We start from the raw sequence: 22,107 nt of genomic DNA, 5'->3' as shown, positions 1-22,107 counted from the left end.
GACCTGGCTGCTTCCTCCTCAATGTTGGAATGAGATGCTGCAGCCCGTGTCTGGCTGCTCCACTATCTAATACATTCACCACGTGACTCACCCCACCAGCAGCCTCTGGAATGAACGTTATTTGGAGTAATTGGACAAGCACTTAGAAAATGCTAAGGTTTATTTTTAAATGTGATTAGGACCTGTCTCTTGCTTTCCGGAAAATCACGTGCGCTCCTCAGAGATACAAAATACTCACAATCGTTAAGCGCTCTTAAAACTGACTTTTTTATCTTGTCTTTACAATAAACTTGCTGAGTTGATTTAGGGCAGAGCATAACCATCCCCATGTGACTGATAGAAAAACTGACACTGAGGGGCAATTAAATGCACCATCTGAGGCCAAATAAATGGTCGGTGGCAGAGTTAGGGGCTGGTCTCTTTAAACCAGACAGCAGCTGCGGCCATCCCTCTCCCTATAAATTGCGAATCCCTCGACCCATGCAAATAATGCAGATCTTTCCCCAAACAGAAAAATAATCTAGAAAAAGGGAGCCACTGCCTTCTTGATTTTGGTGTTTTATGTGGCAGCAGGGCAACCAATCGTTCTAACTAGGCCACGGGAAGCCTGTTTCTCTTTAAGAACCCATTAGCAAGCTGGCAAAATCTCATCCCATTACCATGTAAATAAATAAGGATAAATTTTCCCACCTCAGCTTCCCCGTGCCCAACCAAAGCTCTCCCCCTTGCACATTTTTGATAACCTGCTCGTTCTGGAATACCTCGCAATTAAAGATAGCATGCACTGGCAGTCAATAATTCATCACGGAGGAGAAAAAAGGATGAGATAATTAACATTCTCTGGCTGGCTTTGGCTAGGAAATAGCTTAGTAAGCACAAGGACATTTTTTGGGCCATTTCCATCACGAGGGTAGAATAAATAAAATGGATCCTTTCGTGCTCTGAACCTGAAGAATCCTCGTTGGGCTGGTTGGCCCCAGGGCTCGGCTGAGTTGGGTTCAGACTCTGCATAGATGGCCCAGCAAGCTGCCAGCAGGTGCGGCCCAGGGGCTGGGGCAGGTGGGTGTGTTACGAGAGGTGGGCAGAGGGTGTTTCCAAGCTGTTGCTTCTTAAGCTTCTAGCCCACACCCCAAGTTTCAACTTTTCAGTGAACTGCTCTTTGACCTCTAACTTTTTTCTCCTCTGCTCTCCTTTATCAGAGGGATGCAACCTGAGCCTTCCTTACTTTGTCTTTCTGTAAAATGGGAAATATAATGCATAACAGAAAGGGTTATTGAGGATTGAACCATCATCTTTATCATCCTCCTCGTCATTATCATCACTAGACTTTATGAATCGCTTATGATGTGTCAGGGTTTACGCAGCACTAAATGTATTCTATTTGCATTATTGCATTTGATGCCCAGTGGGATAAATGGTCCCTCTTTGAACCTCAGACAAAGTAAGATGGAAATAGAGATTTTAAAATTCTGTGTCACACAGTGGGAAATAAACTAATGAAACACATAACCCCAAGGGGGATGGGGCAGGCAGTTGGAGAGGATTTGGATATATTTATGTACGACAGAGCCATAAATGGGTGCTGGGATATACCTAACCTTTATGGCTGACGTCAGGAGGAAATGGTTTCTCTGTCTCTTACCCAAGATCAAGGGTGGGTACAACATGACTGTGCCCTCTGGGTGCCCATCCCATGGGACCTCTGTTGGCAGCAGAGTATCAGCCTGCATGGACCATGGGTCTGTCCCAGTATGGCAATTCCTATATTTTATGTTGTTATGATTCTTAAGATAAAAAAATTTTGTGCAGCTCTGGCTCTGGTTTCTATGCTGATCCACTGACCACTAGCCTGATCTCTTTGTTCTCTCTAAATTCTATTTTCTTGATCCAAGTAGTGAAATTTCAGTGGCAATTTACTACAGCAAGTCAGAAAGGAATTGTCCTAAAATGTCTGAACACTTTAACCAGTAGATTCAAAGTTCCTACTTTGTAGATTCATTCCTACTTACACACCTGTCTCTGCCTTCTTCCCATTACGCGAGGCAGAAAGATCCTCCTCCTCCAATCCAAGGCTGATCCCCACTGGCCCTCGGAATCCCACCACCAACACATGCCTCCTAAGAGACCTGATCTCATCCTAAACTCCCCCTCCATCCAGACTTTGATCATCCTCCAGCCTCCCAGCTGAGTCCTTCCCAGAAACAACTAACCTTATTCATGTCTCTCTCTCTCTCGTTAAAAAAAAAGTCCTCCCTTAATCCCCCATCCTTTTCTGACTACTGTCTTATCTCTTTCCCCATCAAAGCCAATGATCTAAGAAAGTAGTCTTCCATGTGTTTCCAGCTCCTCACTTATTTCTCCCTGCAAACAGGCTGGTTCAGTCCTGCTCAGCCTCTGAAACTGCTCTCATCAAGACTATATACACTGTTGACCATCAAATCCAACAGGCACTTTCTGTCACCTTATGGATCACTCTGTGGGGGTTGACAGAGATAGCTTCCTTCTTGAAACTCTACCCTTGGATTTTCCATCACTAGATTTCCTCCTATTTCTCCAGGTCCACCTTCTCATTTTCCTTCAAAGTTTTCTTCTGTATTGGGCCCTCTCCAGGCTGTTCTCTCCCACTCCACACTCCCTGGCTAGGACATCCAATGGGATCATCCAGCCCCCCGACCAGTGACTCTCCATCCAGTCCATGTCTGCGTCCTGGATGTTCTCTCCTGCACATCCCCACCTGGATATCCCCCAGCCTCTTGCATTAGTTTCCTATTTCCACAAACATAATAGTTTAAAACACCACAAGCTTATTATCCAAAATCAATCTCAGTGGGCTAAAATCAAGATGGCGGCAGGATGGCATCAGATGTCCCTTTTGGAGGCTTCATGAGAGAATCCATTTTCTTGTCCATTTCAGCTTTGAAAGCTGCCTGCATTCCTTGGCTTATGGCCCGTCACCACTCCAACTTCTGCTTCTGTGGTTACATCTCCTACTCTGATTCTGACCCTCCTACCTCCCTTTTTTGAGGACCCTTGTGATTGCTGCATTGGTCTACCCAGATAATCCAGAGTAATCTCCCCATCTCCAAATTCTTAAATAACTCACATCTGCAAAGTCTTTTTGCCACATAATGTAACATAATCATAGGTTCTGGAAGTTAGGATGTGGATATCTTTGGGTAGCCATTATTCTGGCCATCACACCCCTCAAACTCACCATGTCCAAACCTCTTGCATACCAAGATGCCTCTGTTTTGCTGATAAACCATCATCTGCCCCACAGGGCCAGCCAGAAGTGTGGCATTGTCCTTGACTTTTTCTTTTCTCTCATCCTTACATCCGATTAATAAGTCAATCCTATCTCCCACCTAAATTCACTTCTCTCCACCCCTACTACTGGTACCTTGGTTTGAGCCACCATCACTTCTAATCTGGATTATTACCACTTTAGAGGTTCACTGGGAATTGGTAGTTGTTCCATGTGTTAAAGGCAAAGAGAACAAGAGGAGGATGGCAGAGATGAGGCTGGAAGGTAAGCGAAGAAAGATAGATCGCGAGGGGCCTAATAGTTGCATTAAGGAACATGGATCTTATCCTGGTAATAGTGGTGGTGGGGGTTGAGGGGAACTTTATGATTTTCAAGAAAATTAATATTTGTGTTTTCAAGAGAACACTCTGTGGACAGCAACTGGAGGCAAGAATGGCAGTGAAGAGCTTGTGGAAAGATGTCCATAGCATACTATATTCTTTCAAATGTGTATAATCCATAAACATGGGTAGTAAACATTTTAAAGAACATAAACCAAATGTTAGCAGCTGTTATTTCTAGATAATAGAATCACAAGAGGATGTTTTTCTTACTCTTAATTGCTCTGTAATGAACATGGATGATAGCAATAGCTATGTCTCATTTCCTCTGCACCCTAATATTGGTCAGCAATAAGTCCATCCAGTCAGTCACATTAGTCCTTGCAAATGGATGCTAGGCTGAGTATATACATTATCTCTGAGTATGCATTATCTCTGTCCCTACTTTTACAGAAAACAGGCTCAGAGAGGTGGTATAGTTGATCCGACTTAAATCCTTTTAATGTGTTGCCTCTCTTGGGTAACAAACACCAGTAAAGCAACTAGAAGCCCTGGTTTCAAAGTCAGAGTCTGGTGTCTCATCCGTGTGGCCATTTAATAGCTGTGGAGCAGGAGTTTCTTAATTTCTGTGAGTCTTGGTTTCTCTTATCCGAAAATTGGGTGTCTTAATAGTACCTGCCTCCCAGGTTAATGTGAGTGAGGATCCAGTGAGATATTGCATGTGCAAAGCTTAGAACACTGCTTGGCAAATCGTGCTCAGTTAATGTTAGCAGCTGCTAGTATTATCACTATTATTACTATTACTATTATTATCCCACTGTAATAGCACTGTATTACATATAGTTCTTTAATTTGGAGAGGAATAAGGGCAAAGACTTTTTCCTAGGATATATTAAACCATGCTGGTTCTGAGTTCCACAGGAGTGGAGATACCGCCCTAATGATCTTGGTATTGTCAGCACCTAGCAGAGCAGATGCTAATTTGGACAAATGAGTATGTAGATGAATAGGTGGACGGGCAGAGACAAATAGTCAGGTGGGAGGTAAATAAATGAGTGTATTACTGATGGGTGGATGTGGGGAGAGAGGACCTGAAGTGACTCAGTATGTCAACTGGCTGGATGGGAAAGCAGGTTGTTGATTGGAGGAGCAGAAAGGTAGATGAATGATGGTATGGGTGAGTGGATGGTTGGATGGATGGATGGGAGGAAGAGAGGGTCGTAAGTGACTTAGCTGTGAGTAAATGCTTGGATGGATGGGAAGGCTGGTGGTTACAAGGAGGAGCACACCGCTGGATGCACGATGTGGTGCGATGGGTGGATGGATGGATGGATGGATGGATGGATGGTTGGATGGATGGATGGGTGGATGGATGGATGGTTGGATGTTTGGATGGATGGGTGGATGGATGGATGGATGGATGGTTGGATGGATGGATGGGTGGATGGATGGTTGGATGGATGGATGGGTGGATGGATGGATGGGTGGATGGTTGGATGGATGGATGGATGGGTGGGTGGGTGGATGGATGGATGGATGGGAAGAAGGGTCTTAAATGACTTAGGGTGTGAACGAATGCCTGGATGGATGGGCTGCTAGTAGGGCAGGTGAGTGGATGGACTGATAATGGACAGAGGCACGGATGGCTGCCTTCTGTTTTGTTTTGTTTTGTTTTGTTTTGTTTTGTTTTGTTTTCCCTCTTCACCGCAGCCCACCTTTCCCCAGTTCCAAGGCCCCAGAGTCACACAGACCGATCGCGCCAGGGCGCCACCCCCCCCCCCCCCCAGGGGTAAGCGACCCCGGAAAGCTCCCGGGCAGCCAGGCAGCTCTGAAGGCCTGGGGAGTCTGGCGGCGGCGCTGGGACCAAGGGGCGCGGGGCCAGGGTCGCCACCCCTGCACCGGCCTAGCTCTGGGTGAGCGCTGGGCTCTTCTGCATTGACGTCGCCGGCGGCAGGGCCCCAGGCTCTCGGGAGCCGCGGTGTGACGCTGCACATCCAACGCGGCTGCTAAAAAAAGGGCGGTGACTCACTGCCGGCCGCGGAAACTTCCAGGAGCGGGGGCTGCGCAGGGCGGGGGTGGTGGCCAGTGGCGGCGGCGCCCGGGGCGCCAGGCAGCGGCCAGGTGTATCTCGAAAGCAAAACGGCCAGACCGTGAGCACGGGGTTGGAGGGGAGGGGAGCCCAGGAGTTCCCGAGGGCCGCGCCAGCTCCCAAGGCTCCGCCCGACCGCCAGGCCCGGGTGCCACCGCTCAGAGTCAGAGCCAGCCCTAGTCAGGATGAAGAGCTCTGCGTGGCAGGTAGCAAAGTGGCGGGTGGCTCACACTGGGTGCTCTGCTCTATGTCCTAACTCGCTGTGGATCTTAACTCACTTAACTCTCAAAATCCCGCTTTGCAGATCTAAGGCTGGAGAGGGAAAGGGACTTGCTAGAGGTGATACAGCTGGTATGACCAAGTGTCTCAATATATGAAATACAATTGTAAGTTGACAATGTAGAACCCCTGCTCCGTGCCCAGGCCTGTGCTGGTGACACAGAGAGGGATGAAAATGGTCCCTGCTGGCAATGGAAAGGGCTCCAGAAGTGTTTACTGGGGAGACCTCAGTTCCATCCCCCTCCCCCCGCCCCCAAACATCTCTCAGTCCTACTCTGGGCAGAGAATAGTGGCAAGGGGGCAGAATGAAGGTTACAAAGGTGACTTGAGGCAGATTTAATGCATTCATCCACCAGGTAGTTATTAAGCACCTACTAAGTACTGGGTAAGCAAAGTAAACCTGACTGGTCTGTGTGCCTTCATGGAGCATGTGCTCTGTAGGGAAAATGGGGAAAGGAGGAGTGAGAAGTGCTCAAGGGACACAGTATGGAGAGGGAGCAGCCACCTAACCCAGGCAATCAAGGAAGGCTTCCTGATGGAAGCAGCCTTGGTACCAAGGTGGGAGGATAATTAGAAATTGGGCATATGGAGAGGGGGAGGGAAGAGCATTGCAATATAAGAACAGCTCATGCCTAAGCCCAGAAGTGTGAGATTATGGTAGGTTTGAAGGACTGAAGAACATTATGTACACCTGCAACAGTGAGGGCAAAGGAGGAATGAAGAACGGTGGGGAACAGGTGAGGAACAGGACATGAGAGCCAGGTCTGGAAGGGGAACAAGTTAAGGACTCGGGGCTTAGCCAGAGGGCAGACCAGCTAACAACTCAGCACACCACAAGAAACAGAGTGAAATCAGTTCTGTTTGTACCAGAGGACAGGATGGACGCCATGCGGGTAAGAAAGGAACACCAAGGAAGGCTTCATGGTGGAGGAGGTGGTTAACATGGGCCTGGTTGATAGATTTTCTGTTCAAAGGAAAAGGAGAGAGAGAGAAAGAGGAACAGTCTGGGAAGTGCCATGCATGGCACAGAACCTCATCCAGGCTCTGTTATAGACCCTCTTGAAAGGTTAGGGAGATGCCCATGAGACTAAGGCCAATGCAGCATCATTTCTAGGGCCTGGGGTGGGATGAAGTGGCCCTCTTTGAGCCCCATGGGAACAGAAGACACATCCCTGGTCCTTAACAGGCTGCCATTCATTGGTGTCAGCAACCGGAAAACAGAATTGTTTAATTCTTCAACGATATGCATGAAGCAACTGTATGTCAGGTTCTGTGATGGGCACTAGAAATCCACTGGAGAACAAAAGCAGACATGTTGCTCACTCTCATGAAGACTAATTCTGGGAGGGAAAATGCTAATTTTTTTTTTTAAAACCCAAAGAAATAAATAAAAAAGACCCAGGCATAGGTATGTGGCACTATGAGAAGGCAGCAGAGGATTGCTCTACTCTGGACAGCCTGGGCAGGAATCATTAACAATGTGACAAGTGAGCCTGGCTGTGAAAGATGAGAAGTAGATAACAAGGTAGAGATGGGAGGGAAGATTGATCCAGGTAGAGGGACCAGTGCATGCAAACCCTGCTCTGGGGGAAAGTCGGGTGACTGACATGGAGAATGAGGGGAAGCTTGGTTCAAAATAAAGCTGATCAGCAGTTTTTTAGACCACCATACCAACTGGGGATTGTATCCTAGAAACAACGGAAGGTGTTGAAGTATCTAGAATGGGCAAAATTGGGAGCAGAACACTCCAGGTGCTCTGGGTACACAGAGAACCAGGGAAGAAACAGATTCTTCATCTACTGACATTGCTCTTTACTCACCTCACCTCATTTAACTGTGACCATAACTCTGCAAGGTTCTCATCTCCATTATCGTAAGGAGACACCTGAGGCTCAGAGAAGGTAAGTGGTTTGCCCATGTCCACAGCTTGTTCAGTGGACCAAATGAAAGTCTCTATAATCCCATATTCTTTCTAATGTGGATGAGATTAGAAGGTAGGGCCGGAAGTTAGTGCAGAGTAGGATTTGGATAGCCAGAAAGGAGGTAAAGAGACTTTTACCAGGGGGCAAGAAGTCACGAGCCATGTACACATGAGACTAAAAATGGCCTAAGAAGTAACGTAGGAACTGCTCTACACAGAATATAATGCAGAAAACGCAAGGGGGCGGGGAGAGATCAGAAGGAAATATACAAAAAGATTGCTCTCTCTGAGGATTATGGGTAATTTTTATTTTTAAATTTTTGCTTGACTATGTTTTCTAAATTTTCCATAAGGAGTAGCTGTGTTTGTGTATGTGTGTGTGCGTGTGTGTGTGTGTGTATAAATAGAGAGAGTAGCAGTTATATTTTAGGGGGATCAGGTAAGCTTTTTTCAGTTCTTGCAGGCAATATTTACATCATATTAATTTTTTCATCCCCCTTGGAACTGTGAATTCACCTGCAGTTGCCTTCACAAGCCATAGTACCCACACCCTCACCCTACCTGTAGTCAGAGCCAACAAATTCCTTGGCAAGTTTTAATTAAGCTCTTTCAGTGTGTCCACCCCGCATAGGCTTGATGGGGGAATAGATACAAGAGCAGTATAAACCAGGGCCCCTTGCCAGAGCAAATATTTTGATACTGAATGATTTGGCTGCATCTAAGCAGGCGAGACCTGAGAACACTCACTCGCAAGGCTGCCTCTGCTAACCAAATGGCACAGCATACTATGATGTTATAATATTAGGTTCTTAATCATGGAAACACTGGCGTCTGTTTCAGCGGAAGCTTCCTCCCAGATGGTGCATCCTACTGTTTTTGTCGTCTGGAACAGTGTGAGGTTTCTTAAATGGCTATACGCTTCCAAATCATCTTCCACACAATGGCAGCCTGTTAATTAAGTGGTCCCTTTGTGATTGCATTTGATAAATATGAGATGAGAAGGGTTTATCGAGCTGTGAAGAAAAAAGCAAGGCACAGCAACAGGAAGAAGCTCCGGCGGGTGGAAAGGCCTTTGTGTGGGCGTCGTCCAGGGAGCTTCAAGGGAATTGGGGACAGCTTTGCAGGCACAGAAAGGAGAAGGCTGGGATTCACTCAGACCACACGCTGAGACGTCTGCCTAGTGGATGGCCAGCCAGATGCACATGGTGTGTGAGGCACTTTGTGGCAGAGGCGGGCAGGGAGGTGGAAGCCTTCCAGTTCTTTCTGAGTTGACTGATGTGAGGTTGTCAGTCACACTGCCAGGCGCTGTTTTGACTTCACTCATCAAGATTTGCACTGTGCAGCTCCAAAAAAGGTATCTGCTTTGAAAGTAGTGTTCTGCATTCTTGGAGCAGATGACTGGTGACAACATCCAATTAAATAGAAACGCTTGGCCGGGGAACTTGACTTGGAGGGTTGGTGAAGTTTCAGGTCTAACTTGTTAAACTTGGCCTTCCTCAAATACTGGACAACTTTCTCCAAAAACAGCACTTCAGGGAATCAAACCTAATTATAAGTGGCATCTTCAATTGGACATAGATCTCCATCAGCCACCTTCCTGCCTCGGGAAAGGCGTACATCAACCCCAGGCTAGAGAAAAGGATCTGTGATACCTGATGACTTCTTTGTCTTTCCCACTGGTTCAATCCTATTTCAGCCATTCATGCGATGAATATCTACGAGGCATTTACAGGGAGGAAGGCACATATCTGCGGAGGTGACGACTGGGCTGATGTGATTCTGTGAACCACTTGAGGGCAGAGGCTTTGGCTTTATCTTCATACTTCCGACACCTAGCAGAGTGCCTGCTGCCTGGTAGGTGCTCAGTAAAGGTTTGCTGAATGACTGCGTGAATGGATACTATTTGCCACACTCTCCTGTACTTAATACTGTTCTAGATCTTTTTTAATTCCCTCCTCCTGCTGTCAGTCAAGCTTATTTTTCTGACTCTGGTGGCTGTTGAGAACAGCTGTGTCTCAACTTTTGCTCTGTAGTGCTTCATGTACTCGGAAATTGTTAATAACTCACCTCTCAGCCTTCACTCCTCCAGCTCCCTCTGCTCTTCCTGTGGCATCAGTATCTGCTCCTGGTCACCTATAATAAGAAAAGTAATTTGTTTTGGCGTCTAATAGTCCTTTACAGCTTGCAAAGCTTTTCACTTGTTAAAGTATGGTTTCAAGGGCTGTGGAAGAGCCACTAATAAGCCTCAACATCACACAGTCTGCACCCCCCAAATACCACCCCTCACCCCACTCCTCCTCCCACCTTAAAGCCCAGCATCAGCAGCTTTACCTTGCATTCCACCATCAAAATAGGATTTGGACAGCACCTCCCTAAAACAGGGATCACATTGACGTTCACATTTGTTTACACTATAGTGTCAATTATACCACATCCTGGGCTGAAGGTGGGTTTACAGTCCAGAGGAAAACTGGAAAAACCACGGGAAAGCCCAGAAACTTTGCCCCCGGGCCAGACCTGCACAGCAACACATCTCTAACCATAGCTGAGAGGTTCAGCAGTTACTGACATATTATTATTGTTATTGTTACTTACTATGATTACAAAGACTGCTAGTGTTACCATTAGCATGTTTCTAGCATCTAAACACTAGGCCAGCAGATTTCAGCTTCCTTCTTGAAACGTAAGCTAGGCTCTTGATTATTATTTCACAGCTATTCATGAACTAGGCTGATCCTTTTATTTTAATTTATTTTAAGTATCAACAGATATTCTCTTAAAATATTCCCAGGCTGTATCAAAGGTAGAGGGTTTTTTAATTTTATTTATTTATTTATTTTCTTGCTTATTTATTTATTTTTGAGAGAGAGAGAGAGAGAGAGAGAGTGAGCAGGAGAGGAGCAGAGAGAGGTGGACAGAGGATCCAAAGAGGACTCTGTGCGGACAGCACAGAGCCCCATGCGGGGCTCAAACCCATGAACCGTGAGATCATGACCTGAGCCAAAGGCAGATACTTAACTGACTGAGCTAGCCAGGCTCCCCAAAGGCAAAGGTTTTGATGGCTGGTAAATTTGGTGGCTGCCCAATGGAGACACTTTTGCTTCCTGTCTTTTAACCATTTTCTTCTCCTTCCCAGGCATGGGAGAGCCTCGGTTTGGCAACTGACTTCCAGGGGACATTGTGAAAGCTGATTGACTCTTGGTCACGTGTTGCAGTGATGAGCCGGTAGCATCCTTGACTCTGAGCACCTCCCTCCCCCTACTGGGAGGTTACCCCACTTGTTCTTCACCATCATGGCCACCACTGGACCCTAGTGTCTCATTTCACACTACAGGCTCCCCCTGTAAAATAAAATTGATAAGAGGTTTTCTCACTGGTCAGATGCTCCTGCCTCCCATCCATTACTCAGTCTACTCGCCTGGCTTCTGATCTCCTACCTTCTGAATTTTGTGTACTTCTTGCCTCCTTGCCTGTGGTCTGTTGGCATCTCTCCAGGTGCTTCTGTGGTACATGCTGCCCTTTTGTCCGATTACCCCTTGCTTCCTTCCTGGTCTCCACAAGCCATGATGATCATGGCCCCCACAAAACAAATAGCAAAAATACAAAGCCATCACTTCCCTGACATCCCTTGAGAAGACAGAGCGGAGAAGTCTGGCTGTAGATTGCTGGATAAGAAATGGGTCACAACCTGCCCTCTAATAGGGCCTTGCTCATCCTAGTTATTCCAGTTCATGCCTAAGCACTTCCTACTCTCTGACACTTGTTTTTGTTCTGACTGGCCTTGCTGGTAAGATGGAAGACATTGAATGGCAAATAGCAAACCCGTAAGAGAACTGGAGTGCTCAGCTTCACCCCTCAGACTCGCTCCCAAGAAGGCATCGTCTCCTCCAGAAGCATGAAAGAGAATGTTACTGTTTTTGTTTCAGTAGACTTGACTTTTTAGAGCAGTTTTAAGTTCACAGCAAAATTGAGCAAAGTGCAAAAGGTTCCCATAGACCCCACACATGCACAATCATCCTTACCATCAACATCTCCCACCAGAGCAGTACGTTTGTTATCGCACATGAACCTACATGGACACATCATTATCACCAAAGTCTATAGTTTACCTTCTCGGTACTGTACTTTCTATGGGGTTTGACACATACACTGATATGCATCCACCATTGCACTACTGTGCAGAATAGTTTCAGTGCCCAAAAATTTCTTTGTGCTCTGCCTGTTTATCCCTCCCGCCCCCCAACCCCTAGAACACACCGACCTTTTCGTGGTCTCCATAGTTTTGCCTTTTTCAAAATCTCATATAACTGGAATCATACAGTATGTAGCCTTTTCAGATTGGCTTCTCTCACTTAGTAATATACGTTTAAGGCTCTCTGTGTCTTTCCATGATTGGTAGCTCACTTCTTTCTAGCACTGAATATTGTTCTGTCATCTGGATATAACACAGTTTATAGATTCATTCACCTACTGAAAGACATCTCAGTTGTTGCCAAGTTTGGCAATTATAAATAAAGTTGCTATAAATATCCATGGGGAATGTTGTTTTTAATTATATATATATATATATATATATATATATATATATATATTTTTATCAAGGATGACTTCTTGATGAACAGGGAGATATCACGTTACAACAAATATATGTGGCTCAGTATGTAGAATACATAGCCAACCCAAGACTTCCCAAACAGCTGTCATCAAATTCTCTCTAGAAAATCACTTAAAGAGCTTTTAAAAGACATAGATTTTTGAACCCCACTCCCAAAGACCAGTCCAGTAGGCCAGGAAAATCACCAGGTTTAAGGAACCCAGGCTTTAACCTCCAAAAGGAAGGAAGCAATGGAAAGTTAAAGTCTTGTTTGTACCGGGAAGATCATGCACAATGAGGAGGTTGGAGTCTAACATCCAAAACTCATTTGATGGAGACATTTTGTTCTTCTCTAAGCCTCTTGGGGAAATGACTTGGTGACTAAAAGAATTGTTGATATGTGCTATCCTCTCCCATTAAAAGGAGCTAAAAAAGCCCTGGGCACCAAGATGTGAACTATTTCCTTCAGGGTAGAATAGAGCCACTAAAAATAGCCTTGGAAAATAAGGAGTTGTAGAGGTTCAACAAGGAAAACAAATCAGAAATAAATTTGGCACCAAGAAAGAAAGGAGGAGAAAGAGACAAACTCTCACAGACAGTAGGGAGAAAGCGGCTATTAGCTTGGGTACATAAAAGCAGGTACATTTTTCCCACCCACAGAGCTGCTGGCTGGCATTCCTGCAGTGTAAATCAGTCCCTCCGGAGCAAAGGAAGATGAGTCAGAGAGTCAGCCAGGACAGGCTAGGTTATGCCAGGGTAACAAACAACCCCCCAAATCTCAGAGGCTTAACCACACAAAGGTTGTTTCTCACTTGCATTATCTGTCCAGTGTGTGTTTAGTGGAGGCTCTGCTCCTTGAAATCGCTGAGGGCTCCAGGCTGACAGACGCTTCATCACCAGTTATGGTTCCAGGACCACTATGCTAGGGATCAGGGGTGCTGCTCTGTCTGGCACTGAGAAGTAAATGGATCGGCTGGGGATGATGCAAGCACTTTCACTCACTCCCCACTGGCCAAAGCAAGGCATATGACCTGCCTGTGTTCCAGTGAAAAAAGGCAGTGAAATTATACTCTGTGTCTAGGAGGTGGAGAATGAGAACAGGTGTAACAGCTCTGCTGGCTGCTATATCCGATAGAGAAGCTGAGGGTGAGAGATGGTGGAGGAAAAAGGCTCCTTTGCAACCACCAGTTAGCGGTTGGGATTCATCTCTCTCCTTACCATTCAACAGGAGCAGGCCCATCCAATGCCCCTGAGGGTATCTCAGGTTTTGTTTCCTGCCTGCAAGGAAAGAGACAGCTTGGTGATGAACTGAACCCTGGAGTCATGCCAACCCCCCCCCCCCCCATGTCTGGAACCTACCAGTCGTGTGACCTTAGGCAAGTTATTTAATCTCTCGGGCCCTCACTTTTCTTAGCTGTCTAAGATGGATGACAACAGTGCCTACCTCACAGAGTTGTTGTGGGGCTTAAATGAGATTAGTCAAGAAAAGAGCTCCAGGCCACAGCTGCTCAAACTGGGCTGTGCCAGTAAACCACTCAAGGAGCTTGTTAACGTGCATTTCTGATTCAGAGGTCTGGGGTGAGACCTGAGATCCTACCCTTCTTTTCTTTCTTTTCTTTCTTCCTAAAGAGGAAAAAAGAGAGAGGCGCCTGGGTGGCTCAGTCGGCTGAGCGTCCGGCTTCGGCTCAGGTCATGATCTTACGGTTTGTGAGTTCGAGCCCCGTGTCAGGCTCTGTGCTGACAGCTCAGAGCCTGGAGCCTGATTTGGATTCTGTGTCTCCCTCTCTCTGCCCCTCCGCTACTCGTGCCATGTCTCTCTCTGTCTCTCATAAATAAATAAATAAATAAATAAATAAATAAAGTTTTAAACATAGGAATGTGCCACTCTAACTGTGCCCAGCCTCCACACGAAGCTTCTCATCACACGGGAAGATCTGAAGCAGCATAAGTGGGCAATTTCTTGAAAAAAAAAAAAAAAAAAAGGTGGGGGGGAGGGGCAGAGAGAGAGGAAGAGAGATAATCTTAGGTAGTCTCTGTGAGCAGCACAGAGCCCAACCTCACGACCCTGAGATCATGACCTAAGCCAAAATCAAGAGTGGGATGCTCAACCGACTGAGCCACCAAGGAACCCCTGAAATCCTGTATTTCTTATAAGCTCCCAGGTGATGCTGACGTTGCTGGTTCATGGGCCAATATTAAGTAGAGCACACAGTGCCCATCTGTGGCAGACTATACGTATTCTTAAAACTGAATTGAGAGATTCTGAAGGTTCTCCTGCCCTTGCCCTCAATGAATAAAAACTACAGCTGCTGGTTAATGCAAATATTGTGTCTGATGCTTCGAGGGACAAATGTACTATGGAAGTCTTGTGGCTGATAGAGCAAGAGCTAGAATCAGGAGGCCTGGGTTTGTATCCAAGCTCTGCCACTCAGCAGCTCTGTAGTTTGGACAACTCATGGAAACTATCTGAACTTCTATACCTACATCTGTAAATGAGCATAATAATACAGACCCACCATCCCTCACCTGCAATTCTACAATCCAAAGAGCTCTGAAAAACACAAGTTTCTTCACCAAGTTTGGCATACATTGATATGGCAGCAAAAACTGATCTATATTGACATGAGGCTATTTATAGCCTTTGTTATCCCTCTTTTATGGTTGTTTCTCCATTTCATCACAGAAATATGAATGTGTTTGGTAACAAGATGCTGCCACAGACCCTGCTGAGGATGTTAGATAACATAGAGCAGGTGAACCATGTTACCTTTCTAACAACTAAAATATTCTGAATTCTGAAACACACCTGGCTTCAAGGGTTTTAGAGGAGAAGCTATGGACCTGAAGTCCCTCTTTCTCCAGTAGTTGAAGGGAATAAGGAAAACAATGCATGTGAAACACCTAATACCATACCTAACACACAGTCATTGTCAGTGCTCAACAAAGAGTAGTTACTACTGAAATTATTGCTCCCAGTTCTTTCTGTGAACAGAGGGGAAGGGAATGTGGGAGGCAGTGCCTGTGCACCCCCTAGAGATAGACAGCACAATACTAAGTTTGTCCTTATGTTGTCAGCCCCTTGATCTGTCTTCTGCTTTCTCCTAAAAAAGAAAAAAAAAGTGCCTGGAATTGAATATATACAGTGAGAGTGTAGACAGGGAGAGTGAACAAAAGCAAGACTCAGGCCAGTGGAAAGGGTTCTCCCCTGTGCCTACAAAAGCAGCCCAGCAGGAACTCAGAGAGCAGCCAGGGACATCTGCTTTCCTTGAGGCCTCTTTGAATATACTGTTGAAGAGTCTCACTTGAGTGAAGCACTCAGAGGAAGGGAGGAAATGGGATCTCCAGTCCTTACCCTTGGGGGAACTCCAGGATTCCCAGGGCTTGGCTTTCTTATGTAAAAATTGGGTGGTCTTGCAGTCCTTGCTCTGACTGCCTGATTGTAGGGGACACATTAAAAACATCACAAATGTGAATGCACTTTGAAAGGGAAAATCTGTGTTTCAGGTAGACTATAATTATTCATTTGACTACACGCAGGAGATCGGTAAGAGGACTGACATCACACAGGGAACCCTGGTTAGCTCGTTCTTTAATCAAACTTCTGTTGTCAACTCTGATGGCGTTGTCCCTTGCACTTGGCTCCCTCACCTTTGCCAGAGCCATTTGTGCTTGTCAATTAAGGCCAGCGTGATTCAGCTTTCACGAGATGCAAATTAACTGAGCTGCTTCAGCCCCACCATCACATACAGACTACTGAAATCAAGGCTTTCGGATAACAGATACAAACAGGACACAGATTTGAGAATTTCTCCTTCCCACTTCTTTCTTTCGCTAGGTCTGCAGACTTTTGGGCTTTCTTGCTGTCTTCATGTCCCAGGTTGAGAGCACTGGCTTTGGGTTCAGATCAGAGTGAGAACCAATCCAGACTCCCCTGCTGCTTCGCTGTCGTTTGACATGTCACTGAACTCCTTGGGTCTCAGTGTGTTCGTCTTTAAAATGGGGATAATTAGAGCTACAGGGCATGGGTTGTTGTCAAGTTTAGGTATATAAATAGAATGTTAAATTTAAATTCCTATTGTCTCTAAGATTCAGTTAACGCTTTCACACTCAGTACCATAAAAGGTAAGTGCCCCTATATGCTAAACAGAGGTGCTAGTTCTCTGGGGAAGACTTAATAACCTATAGGGTAGCAGGACCTGTACAGCAAGAATAACTGATTGACAAGCAATGAAAGAGAAGACTGGAGGTTCAAAGGTGTGGGAATTGTCTAGAAAGGTTTCTTGTTGCATGTCCCCTCCCGAGCTCAGGGATAAGCACAGAGAAGTGTCCCTTCACAAGACAAATGTGTTGAAGGAGGGGTGAGTGTAGTCAAAAGAAACAGTCACAGAGACTGGGAATGCCTGGAAGAAGTGAAGGCAAGCATCTCACACCTGGCCAGGTCTTCACAAAGGTGCAGAATGGCAGGACCAATGCTATCCTGGGACTAAGGCCAAAGCAGTGAGAGGGCTGCTGGGATAGGATGGCATGCCTTTGGTGGCATCCATGACTACAGAGGTTGGTCATTACAAAAGACTAGAGGGGGGTGGAGTCACATGCCACAGTAGAGCCAGGATATAGGACCTGGTAGGGAAAAGCCAGCCCACCCGTCGGGCAAGGCAAGAACACAGGAGTTTTTCCAGGGGCTATGGGGATGCTGCAGAAGCCAGAGGGGCCTAAGCCCTCATTGGTGGGCCCCCAGTAGAAAGATGCTTTTGAGCAGACAACAGGGCAAGAGCTAAGAATGTTACAAGAGGTCTGCTTCAGTGTTCAGTCTGGACCTCTGAGAATTTGCAAGTATATGCATAAGAGCCACCAAGTGCACACCTGCCAAACAGAGCACTGATGGCCAATTCAGTCCCATAAGAGGGTCCCTTTTTCCTTAATCCCCCAGCCCCATCTCTGAAGAAGCCAGCCAGCCACAGGAACAGGAAAGAACATTAAGAACAAGTGAAAGAAGAGACCACCCCCCATCCCCACTGCATGTCCCTCTAGCCTGAGTTCAGGGTGCAGGCACTCTGAATGAGAGGGGATATTGAAGTTTTTAGTATAGCCTTGAGGGGACCATTAATACCTGAGTTGAGTGTGAATAACCAGAGCAGTACCTGTTTTTATAACCTAAACTGATTAGAAAACAGGGGATAGATCTGTCCAAGATGCCACCAGGGGGATGGCAAGGGGTCTGTAGCGTGGTCAGGAGCACTGCATCTGGAGGGCAAAAGAAATCCACTTCCTGTTAGTGCCCCCCCACCCCGAGTTCAGCCCACTTGATAAACTGGGTACAAATATCAAGTGCTTAACCCAGGTACTCGACTCAGCTGTCGGAGGACAACAATTCTTACTAGTACCTTTATCTTACTATCCACTGCTAACTGATTTAGCCCTTCTAGTCAATGCACAGAAATACAATATACTTAGTAAATGAGAGGATGGAAAGATTTCTTACCCTGTTTTTAAAAACTATTAAAGCTGCTGTCTTCACAGGAGAATTCAGAACCGTCTTCGGAAACAGGCCGCCATGCGGTCTGTCGATACACTGTAATTGAGACCTGCAAGGGCCCTTCTCACACCTCAGAACATTAAGGTGATGTTGTGTCTGCCACTGGCTCCAGTCACAGGGAGGGAGCGTAAGGTTGCTGGTGTGGCTTATTATCTTCCAGACGTCTGCTTAAGGTGTCCCCTCGGAACAGAGTCCCCAGCATGTTGAGAAATCTTCCTGTCATTGCCCACCGTCAAAATCTTCCCACTCTAGAGCTCATTTCTCCCTGCTCCTGCTCCCTGCTTATCTAGAATGCCTGAGAAACCAAGCCATTCACTGACATAACTTCAAGAGGCCAAGGGCCTGGATGCGAATCCTTGTTCTGTCATTTAGTCTCTGGGTTCCCCGTGCAGTTCCTTTCCTCTCACCTGGCTTCTGCATTCCCATCCGTAACATAGGAATGGTACCACCTGCCCAATTTCCCTCACAGGGCTACTCAATTGTAGTTGTGGATGTCGAAGGGCCTGGAAAGCTTTAAGGCGCCATAGAAATGATTATTAAGATGCTCAGGAGTGTAATGTCCTCATTCTTTCAACCTAGATAACACTGTATGAATAGGTTAGACTTCAGTGGACCTCAGAGATGGGAATCCTAGAAATGTGATGGGGTCAGTATAATACCCATTTTTGACAAACTATACTCTGTCCCACTAATTAAGGATCCAATCATGCTGCTCATATGAAAATCCCCCTAGACTCAGTGCTTGATCTGGCCTACTCTAGAATCTGCCCAAACTTTGTTGTTGTTGTTGTTTTTACCAAAAACAACAACAAAACAAAACAAAACAAACAAAACAAACAAAAAAATTATCAAAATAGGAGGCTTCTTTGGAACGTTCTCCCCCTTCCCTGTCAACATTGCCCGGGGTTGGGCACTCAGTGCCCCCAAAGCAGTTAATATTGTGGCTCAGCTGAGCCCTTCCTTGAGGTAAAGAAATGCCGTTTATTTGATGCCCCAGTGCGAATCCCCTTGTATGCCGATCTGGTCAGACTCACCTGTGCAGCACTCCACGCTGGACCAGAATGTCCTGAGGAGAAGCCTTTGTCCTCAGTGTTGACAAGCAACGCGATATCTCGAGCCAAGAAAAACATTTCCATCGGCCCCCAAGAGGTAACGTCCAAGTCCAGTGTGGCTCCAGACTGAATCGAGCAATTAAATCCACATCTGCCCTTGCCCCAAACCTCAAGAATGCTAACATCTTACATGTGTCAAGAGGGTTATTTATGAAACTATTTGCTTGTCAGCCCCAGGAGGACATTCTGTACTTTTTTGCTGGAATACTGTATATTTATGAACCATGGCTCGAAAACTAACTTTGGCAGGAATATTTATCAGAGAAACATTCTATCAGCCCCACGCAAAGCACAGCCTGTATTCAGTCACCGTCACACGGTGGCTGGGCAGGGTCCTGGTAGAGAGCTAGTCTGTGGCTGCCTGCTGCAAGAATGAATTCCAGATGTGTGCTTCTTCAGGGAAAGGATTTCAATTTCAGATAGGAGGTTTCTTTCTCTTTCTCTCTTTCATTCACCTCTATTCCCCCATTTTCAATCTCGAGTAATTAGCCTTGAACATTTATCACTGCAGTCTATTTGTTGCCTCCTGCATTTGACGCTTTAGTGCCCACTGCCCTGACCTTGTAAAGTTGCCCGGTTTGGAGAACTAGCCTTCTGATCGTCTAGTTTCGGTCTGGTTATCTGTGCCCAGTGTGTGACACATAGAAAGGCAGTTGGTTAGAGAACAAAGGGCTTGGTGTAATGTGGGACAGACTCTAATCTGGGACAGTAAAATACTCAAAAGGAACTGTTGACATCAGCCGTCCCCAAGACTGCACCCATGGAGTTAGTATACCTCCAACGTGTCCCCATGGTCCGCTTCATCAGCCAACAGAGTCTTCTGCTGACAGGAATGCTGAGCCTGTCCAGCATCACACTGGATTTCTTGCTCTCTCTTGAGCTTGGGCAATGAACTTATAATTCATTTCTTGTCTCTCTTCAGGATTGAAGGGTTCAAGGTGGGAGTGGTCTGTGAGTGTATTTTTTCCAGTGACAGATAAAGGTACATGTATCCAGAGACCTAGAGAGACCCAGAGTAACAGAGGGCTCTTCGCACTCAGAAGGCGACATGTGTGATTGATCCTTATAGGTCTCTACAATTTTTTCCTGTAGCTTTAATACGTATATTTTTCTTCTTAAAAGCCCCTGAGCCCTGATTAAAGGCTTATTCCTTAAAGTCTTGATCTCTAATGATACACCTAGTACGTATACTTAGAGATAAAGTAAAATTCTTTGGCTAGTTTCCCAACCATGCCACATAGTAGCAATACTAAATTATTATCGTTATTGCCATTTATTTGGCATTTAACACACTCTACTTCCGATTCTTAGAAATTGCAAAGATGTTATCATTCCTATTTTACAGGTAAAAAAAGAAAAAAAAAAAAAAGCTGAGACATGGAGAGGTTAAGTAGTTTCCTGACAGCCACATGGTTGATTACAAGTGGAACTGGTATCTGAGCCCAGAATGTGCCGGCTCTTTGATGGGAGAGAAGAGAAAAGAGATAAGGAATTAAAGGAAGGAGAGAGGAGAAAACTTGAAGCATAAAACAGAACCATCAACTCTGGGAAGTTTGGTGTTGTTTTACCCCAAGCTGCCCTTCCAGCCCCAGTTGACTTCCTCGAGGGATGCTGGCTGCCTGGAGGCCACGTGCCTGTGTGGAGGGCCCCAGTGTGGATACCCAAGGGGTCTCCCATGGAGACCTCAGGTCATCTTTGGGCTTTCTGGCAATGGAGACTATCAGCAGATCCTACATGGGCTTGTTCAGGGCCAAATCAGGAATCTCAAATCCCTGAAAACTTCTGGGGCTGGTCACTAGGACTCAAACTCCCCCAAATGTCTCTCCGTGCCAAAGTCAGGGCACAGAAATAAACTGTTTCTTTACTGGCTCCTCTCCTGCCCCAGCCTACCTTAGCCCACCCCACCCAAAGCTGGCACCTTGCCAGCAGGGAGCAATGCCTCCTGGGAGAGCAGGGTCACTGGGGCCTCAGGCCACAGTCTGGGCTCTGGAGGCTGTGGGAGGGCCCCCAGGGGTGTTAGGGCAGCCTGGACTATAAATCCCAGGCCTGGGTATGGGCACAGAGCCAGCAAACTCACTTAGTGGTGGACAGGGAGGCAGAACCGCTCTAGGAAAGGCCTTAGGCAGCCTCCAGAACTTGGTGGGAGGGGGCTTTACCTAACTTCATGCAAATATGATTTATTTCATGGAGTCACCAGCACCACATTTCTGTGGTGTAATGTGGGACAGACTCTAATCTGGGACAGTAAAATACTCAAAAGGAACTGTTGACATCAGCCTTTGGTGTAATGTGGGACAGACTCTATGAATTTGAAGGCATCCTTATGAATTTGAAGAAAGATTGCATGATTGTGTCACAAACACTCCATCCATAAAGTTATGCCTTAGGCCTGTTCTAATCCTTATTCTGCTGATGTGTGAATTTAGGCATATCTCTTAGCACCTGAAAAGTGGAAAGAACACTTTATAATCTAATAATCTAATAAAGAGTAAAAGATAGAAGTTGTGCATTTCAACTCTTGATTCAGACAATTTCCTTCACTTCATGGATATATGGGGCTTTGGATGAGTTACTTAATCTCAGTTTCCTAGTCCTAAAATGGAAATAATGATTCCACAGGGGCATTGTGAAGATAAACTAGAACATGAATCTAAACAGATTTGAACCTGGCATATAAATGCTCAATAAGTGAGCTTTCAAAAATTCATTTAAATTCCTAGAGACAAAATAAAACCATGGGAATGAGAATGTGCTTGAAACCTTGTATATTAATGTGAGGGATCATGAGTACCTATATACAAACAGGTAAATTAAGTTCAGAAGTGTTGCCACATTTGGCCAAGATGCATAACCAGGCACCAGTGGTTCGGGGAATGAACTCACATTGGAGATTATAAGAAATCTTCTCCCCGGCTGCTTATATTAAAGGGAGAGGGGGGCAGGTGGAGGAGCTCAAGGGAAGGATACACTGGCTTGGGCTGGTCAACGACA

At 45.9% G+C, this 22,107-nt stretch overlaps 1 long non-coding RNA gene across 1 annotated transcript; it reads left to right on the top strand.

The window, feature by feature from the left end:
- Nucleotides 1-5,683: 5,683 nt before the first annotated feature.
- Nucleotides 5,684-12,381, top strand: LOC107178969. The gene is made up of 3 exons (XR_001509759.2): nt 5,684-5,880; nt 9,571-9,728; nt 11,011-12,381. It is a non-coding gene; the product is annotated as an uncharacterized LOC107178969 (long non-coding RNA).
- The last annotated feature ends 9,726 nt before the right edge of the window (nt 12,382-22,107 follow it).

Source organism: Panthera tigris, chromosome A1 (assembly GCF_018350195.1).
Source record: "Panthera tigris isolate Pti1 chromosome A1, P.tigris_Pti1_mat1.1, whole genome shotgun sequence".
Taxonomy (NCBI): Eukaryota; Metazoa; Chordata; class Mammalia; order Carnivora; family Felidae; genus Panthera; species Panthera tigris.
Note: the sequence above shows the minus strand (reverse complement) of the source record. Positions and strands in the feature narration are given on the sequence as shown.